The sequence below is a fragment of the Poecile atricapillus genome, chromosome 1, assembly GCF_030490865.1.
Source record: "Poecile atricapillus isolate bPoeAtr1 chromosome 1, bPoeAtr1.hap1, whole genome shotgun sequence".
Taxonomy (NCBI): domain Eukaryota; kingdom Metazoa; phylum Chordata; class Aves; order Passeriformes; family Paridae; genus Poecile; species Poecile atricapillus.
In genome coordinates, this window is record NC_081249.1 from 117,381,712 (window position 1) to 117,389,974 (window position 8,263).

The window sequence follows — 8,263 nt, forward strand, 5'->3', positions numbered from 1 at the left end:
CTGTGGAACTTTCTCTCAGACTCCACAGCTGTGATAGCCCCTGTTTTCCTCTCTCTGGGACATCACAGCAGTGGGACACCCCAATCTACGCCTCTCTGGGACATCACAGCAGTGACAGACCCAGTTTCCACCCTTTAAGACATCACAGCACTGACAGACCAAATTTCACCCTTTCTGTCACACCACAGATGGAACAAGCCCAACTTACACCTATCTGACACACCCCAGCGGTGACAGTGCCACGTTTCTCCTCTCCGTGACATAACATCAAAGACAAGTGGGAATTCATCCCCTCCTATAGGCCACAGCAGTGACAGCCTCAGTTTTCCTCTCTCTGGGAGATCACTGCACTGACAAGTCCAATTGACACATCTCTGTGACACCACGGCGCTGAAAGACCCATTATTCCCCTCTCTGGGACATCACATCAGAACCAATTTAAAACTCTCTGTCATACCACAGCCCTAACAACCCCAATTCCATCCCCTTTGTGGCAACAGACAAGTCATAGCACCTGTGCAACTTTCTCTGGGACTGCACAACAGCGATCAATCCACTTTTCCCCTCTCTGGGACACCACAGCAGTGACAGACTCACTTTTCCCCTCATTGTGACATCACAGAAGTGACAGGCCCAATTGATGCCTCTCTGTGACACCAGTGCAGAGGCAGTCTCAGTTTTTTCCTCTCTGTGACATCACACCAATAGGGGACCCATTTTCCCCTCTCTATCACATCACTGCACTGACAACTCTCATTTACGCCTCTCTGTGACACCACAGTGCTGACAGAGGCATTATTCCCCTCTCTGGGACATCACAGTCATGACAGCCTCAAATTCATCCCCTCTCTAACACCGCAGCACTGACTGATCCACTTTTCCTCCATTTGTGACATCAGAGCAGTGACAGGCCCAACTTACATCTGTTGATGACACCAAAGTGGTGGCAGCCTCAGTTTCTTCCTCTCTGTGACATCACAAAAATGAGTGACCCAGTTTCACCTCTCTCTGACATCTCTGCAGTCAGTGACAAGTCCAATTTACACCTCTCTGGGACACCACAGTTGTGACAGACTCATTATTCTCTTCTCTGTGACATCACAGCAGAGACAGAACCAATTCAAACCTCTCTCTGATACCATAGGCATGACATCCCCAACTGCATCCCCTCTGTGGCAACAGACAAGTCAGAACACCTGTGGAACTTTCTCTCAGACTCCACAGCTGTGATAGCCCCTGTTTTCCTCTCTCTGGGACATCACAGCAGTGGGACACCCCAATCTACGCCTCTCTGGGACATCACAGCAGTGAAAGACCCAGTTTCCACCCTTGAAGACATCACAGCACTGACAGACCAAATTTCACCCTTTCTGTCACACCACAGATGGAACAAGCCCAACTTACACCTATCTGACACACCCCAGTGGTGACAGTGCCACGTTTCTCCTCTTCGTGACATAACATCAAAGACAAGTGGGAATTCATCCCCTCCTATGGGCCACAGCAGTGACAGCCTCAGTTTTCCTCTCTCTGGGAGATCACTGCACTGACAAGTCCAATTGACACCTCTCTGTGACACCACGGCGCTGAAAGACCCATTATTCCCCTCTCTGGGACATCACATCAGAACCAATTTAAAACTCTCTGTCATACCACAGCCCTAACAACCCCAATTCCATCCCCTTTGTGGCAACACACAAGTCATAGCACCTGTGCAGCTTTCTCTGGACTGCACAACAGCGATCAATCCACTTTTCCCCTCTCTGGGACACCACAGCAGTGACAGACTCACTTTTCCCCTCTTTGTGACACCACAGAAGTGACAGGCCCAATTGATGCCTCTCTGTGACACCAGTGCAGAGGCAGTCTCAGTTTTTTCCTCTCTGTGACATCACACCAATCAGGGACCCATTTTCCCCTCTCTATCACATCACTGCACTGACAACTCTCATTTACGCCTCTCTGTGACACCACAGTGCTGACAGAGGCATTATTCCCCTCTCTGGGACATCACAGTCATGACAGCCTCAAATACATCCCCTCTCTAACACCGCAGCACTGACTGATCCACTTTTCCTCCATTTGTGACATCAGAGCAGTGACAGGCCCAACTTACATCTGTTGATGACACCAAAGTGGTGGCAGCCTCAGTTTCTTCCTCTCTGTGACATCACAAAAATGAGTGACCCAGTTTCACCTCTCTCTGACATCACTGCAGTCAGTGACAAGTCCAATTTACACCTCTCTGGGACACCACAGTTGTGACAGACTCATTATTCTCTTCTCTGTGACATCACAGCAGAGACAGAACCAATTCAAACCTCTCTCTGATACCATAGGCATGACATCCCCAACTGCATCCCCTCTGTGGCAACAGACAAGTCAGAACACCTGTGGAACTTTCTCTCAGACTCCACAGCTGTGATAGCCCCTGTTTTCCTCTCTCTGGGACATCACAGCAGTGGGACACCCCAATCTACGCCTCTCTGGGACATCACAGCAGTGACAGACCCAGTTTCCACCCTTTAAGACATCACAGCACTGACAGACCAAATTTCACCCTTTCTGTCACACCACAGATGGAATAAGCCCAACTTACACCTATCTGACACACCCCAGCGGTGACAGTGCCACGTTTCTCCTCTCCGTGACATAACATCAAAGACAAGTGGGAATTCATCCCCTCCTATAGGCCACAGCAGTGACAGCCTCAGTTTTCCTCTCTCTGGGAGATCACTGCACTGACAAGTCCAATTGACACCTCTCTGTGACACCACGGCGCTGAAAGACCCATTATTCCCCTCTCTGGGACATCACATCAGAACCAATTTAAAACTCTCTGTCATACCACAGCCCTAACAACCCCAATTCCATCCCCTTTGTGGCAACACACAAGTCATAGCACCTGTGCAACTTTCTCTGGACTGCACAACAGCGATCAATCCACTTTTCCCCTCTCTGGGACACCACAGCAGTGACAGACTCACTTATCCCCTCTTTGTGACACCACAGAAGTGACAGGCCCAATTGATGCCTCTCTGTGACACCAGTGCAGAGGCAGTCTCAGTTTTTTCCTCTCTGTGACATCACACCAATCAGGGACCCATTTTCCCCTCTCTATCACATCACTGCACTGACAACTCTCATTTACGCCTCTCTGTGACACCACAGTGCTGACAGAGGCATTATTCCCCTCTCTGGGACATCACAGTCATGACAGCCTCAAATTCATCCCCTCTCTAACACCGCAGCACTGACTGATCCACTTTTCCTCCATTTGTGACATCAGAGCAGTGACAGGCCCAACTTACATCTGTTGATGACACCAAAGTGGTGGCAGCCTCAGTTTCTTCCTCTCTGTGACATCACAAAAATGAGTGACCCAGTTTCACCTCTCTCTGACATCACTGCAGTCAGTGACAAGTCCAATTTACACCTCTCTGGGACACCACAGTGGTGACAGACTCATTATTCTCTTCTCTGTGACATCACAGCAGAGACAGAACCAATTCAAACCTCTCTCTGATACCATAGGCATGACATCCCCAACTGCATCCCCTCTGTGGCAACAGACAAGTCAGAACACCTGTGGAACTTTCTCTCAGACTCCACAGCTGTGATAGCCCCTGTTTTCCTCTCTCTGGGACATCACAGCAGTGGGACACCCCAATCTACGCCTCTCTGGGACATCACAGCAGTGAAAGACCCAGTTTCCACCCTTGAAGACATCACAGCACTGACAGACCAAATTTCACCCTTTCTGTCACACCACAGATGGAACAAGCCCAACTTACACCTATCTGACACACCCCAGCGGTGACAGTGCCACGTTTCTCCTCTCCGTGACATAACATCAAAGACAAGTGGGAATTCATCCCCTCCTATAGGCCACAGCAGTGACAGCCTCAGTTTTCCTCTCTCTGGGAGATCACTGCACTGACAAGTCCAATTGACACATCTCTGTGACACCACGGCGCTGAAAGACCCATTATTCCCCTCTCTGGGACATCACATCAGAACCAATTTAAAACTCTCTGTCATACCACAGCCCTAACAACCCCAATTCCATCCCCTTTGTGGCAACACACAAGTCATAGCACCTGTGCAACTTTCTCTGGACTGCACAACAGCGATCAATCCACTTTTCCCCTCTCTGGGACACCACAGCAGTGACAGACTCACTTATCCCCTCTTTGTGACACCACAGAAGTGACAGGCCCAATTGATGCCTCTCTGTGACACCAGTGCAGAGGCAGTCTCAGTTTTTTCCTCTCTGTGACATCACACCAATCAGGGACCCATTTTCCCCTCTCTATCACATCACTGCACTGACAACTCTCATTTACGCCTCTCTGTGACACCACAGTGCTGACAGAGGCATTATTCCCCTCTCTGGGACATCACAGTCATGACAGCCTCAAATTCATCCCCTCTCTAACACCGCAGCACTGACTGATCCACTTTTCCTCCATTTGTGACATCAGAGCAGTGACAGGCCCAACTTACATCTGTTGATGACACCAAAGTGGTGGCAGCCTCAGTTTCTTCCTCTCTGTGACATCACAAAAATGAGTGACCCAGTTTCACCTCTCTCTGACATCTCTGCAGTCAGTAACAAGTCCAATTTACACCTCTCTGGGACACCACAGTTGTGACAGACTCATTATTCTCTTCTCTGTGACATCACAGCAGAGACAGAACCAATTCAAACCTCTCTCTGATACCATAGGCATGACATCCCCAACTGCATCCCCTCTGTGGCAACAGACAAGTCAGAACACCTGTGGAACTTTCTCTCAGACTCCACAGCTGTGATAGCCCCTGTTTTCCTCTCTCTGGGACATCACAGCAGTGGGACACCCCAATCTACGCCTCTCTGGGACATCACAGCAGTGAAAGACCCAGTTTCCACCCTTGAAGACATCACAGCACTGACAGACCAAATTTCACCCTTTCTGTCACACCACAGATGGAACAAGCCCAACTTACACCTATCTGACACACCCCAGCGGTGACAGTGCCACGTTTCTCCTCTCCGTGACATAACATCAAAGACAAGTGGGAATTCATCCCCTCCTATAGGCCACAGCAGTGACAGCCTCAGTTTTCCTCTCTCTGGGAGATCACTGCACTGACAAGTCCAATTGACACATCTCTGTGACACCACGGCGCTGAAAGACCCATTATTCCCCTCTCTGGGACATCACATCAGAACCAATTTAAAACTCTCTGTCATACCACAGCCCTAACAACCCCAATTCCATCCCCTTTGTGGCAACAGACAAGTCATAGCACCTGTGCAACTTTCTCTGGGACTGCACAACAGCGATCAATCCACTTTTCCCCTCTCTGGGACACCACAGCAGTGACAGACTCACTTATCCCCTCTTTGTGACACCACAGAAGTGACAGGCCCAATTGATGCCTCTCTGTGACACCAGTGCAGAGGCAGTCTCAGTTTTTTCCTCTCTCTGACATCACACCAATCAGGGACCCATTTTCCCCTCTCTATCACATCACTGCACTGACAACTCTCATTTACGCCTCTCTGTGACACCACAGTGCTGACAGAGGCATTATTCCCCTCTCTGGGACATCACAGTCATGACAGCCTCAAATTCATCCCCTCTCTAACACCGCAGCACTGACTGATCCACTTTTCCTCCATTTGTGACATCAGAGCAGTGACAGGCCCAACTTACATCTGTTGATGACACCAAAGTGGTGGCAGCCTCAGTTTCTTCCTCTCTGTGACATCACAAAAATGAGTGACCCAGTTTCACCTCTCTCTGACATCACTGCAGTCAGTGACAAGTCCAATTTACACCTCTCTGGGACACCACAGTGGTGACAGACTCATTATTCTCTTCTCTGTGACATCACAGCAGAGACAGAACCAATTCAAACCTCTCTCTGATACCATAGCCATGATATCCCCAACTGCATCCCCTCTGTGGCAACAGACAAGTCAGAACACCTGTGGAACGTTCTCTCAGACTCCACAGCTGTGATAGCCCCTGTTTTCCTCTCTCTGGGACATCACAGCAGTGGGACACCCCAATCTACGCCTCTCTGGGACATCACAGCAGTGAAAGACCCAGTTTCCACCCTTGAAGACACCACAGCAATGACAGACCAAATTTCACCCTTTCTGTCACACCACAGATGGAACAAGCCCAACTTACACCTATCTTACACACCCCAGCGGTGACAGTGCCACGTTTCTCCTCTTCGTGACATAACATCAAAGACAAGTGGGAATTCATCCCCTCCTATAGGCCACAGCAGTGACAGCCTCAGTTTTCCTCTCTCTGGGAGATCACTGCACTGACAAGTCCAATTGACACCTCTCTGTGACACCACGGCGCTGAAAGACCCATTATTCCCCTCTCTGGGACATCACATCAGAACCAATTTAAAACTCTCTGTCATACCACAGCCCTAACAACCCCAATTCCATCCCCTTTGTGGCAACAGACAAGTCATAGCACCTGTGCAACTTTCTCTGGGACTGCACAACAGTGATCACTCCACTTTTCCCCTCTCTGGGACACCACAGCAGTGACAGACTCACTTTTCCCCTCTTTGTGACACCACAGAAGTGACAGGCCCAATTGATGCCTCTCTGTGACACCAGTGCAGAGGCAGTCTCAGTTTTTTCCTCTCTGTGACATCACACCAATCGGGGACCCATTTTCCCCTCTCTATCACATCACTGCACTGACAACTCTCATTTACGCCTCTCTGTGACACCACAGTGCTGACAGAGGCATTATTCCCCTCTCTGGGACATCACAGTCATGACAGCCTCAAATTCATCCCCTCTCTAACACCGCAGCACTGACTGATCCACTTTTCCTCCATTTATGACATCAGAGCAGTGACAGGCCCAACTTACATCTGTTGATGACACCAAAGTGGTGGCAGCCTCAGTTTCTTCCTCTCTGTGACATCACAAAAATGAGTGACCCAGTTTCACCTCTCTCTGACATCTCTGCAGTCAGTGACAAGTCCAATTTACACTTCTCTGCGACACCACAGTGGTGACAGACTCATTATTCTCTTCTCTGTGACATCACAGCAGAGACAGAACCAATTCAAACCTCTCTCTGATACCATAGCCATGATATCCCCAACTGCATCCCCTCTGTGGCAACAGACAAGTCAGAACACCTGTGGAACGTTCTCTCAGACTCCACAGCTGTGATAGCCCCTGTTTTCCTCTCTCTGGGACATCACAGCAGTGGGACACCCCAATCTACGCCTCTCTGGGACATCACAGCAGTGAAAGACCCAGTTTCCACCCTTGAAGACACCACAGCAACGACAGACCAAATTTCACCCTTTCTGTCACACCACAGATGGAACAAGCCCAACTTACACCTATCTTACACAAGCCAGCGGTGACAGTGCCACGTTTCTCCTCTTCGTGACATAACATCAAAGACAAGTGGGAATTCATCCCCTCCTATAGGCCACAGCAGTGACAGCCTCAGTTTTCCTCTCTCTGGGAGATCACTGCACTGACAAGTCCAATTGACACCTCTCTGTGACACCACGGCGCTGAAAGACCCATTATTCCCCTCTCTGGGACATCACATCAGAACCAATTTAAAACTCTCTGTCATACCACAGCCCTAACAACCCCAATTCCATCCCCTTTGTGGCAACAGACAAGTCATAGCACCTGTGCAACTTTCTCTGGGACTGCACAACAGCGATCACTCCACTTTTCCCCTCTCTGGGACACCACAGCAGTGACAGACTCACTTTTCCCCTCTTTGTGACATCACAGAAGTGACAGGCCCAATTGATGCCTCTCTGTGACACCAGTGCAGAAGCAGTCTCAGTTTTTTCCTCTCTGTGACATCACACCAGTCATGGACCCATTTTCCCCTCTCTATCACATCACTGCACTGACAACTCTCATTTACGCCTCTCTGTGACACCACAGTGCTGACAGAGGCATTATTCCCCTCTCTGGGACATCACAGTCATGACAGCCTCAAATTCATCCCCTCTCTAACACCGCAGCACTGACTGATCCACTTTTCCTCCATTTGTGACATCAGAGCAGTGACAGGCCCAACTTACATCTGTTGATGACACCAAAGTGGTGGCAGCCTCAGTTTCTTCCTCTCTGTGACATCACAAAAATAAGTGACCCAGTTTCACCTCTCTCTGACATCACTGCAGTCAGTGACAAGTCCAATTTACACCTCTCTGGGACACCACAGTGGTGACAGACTCATTATTCTCTTCT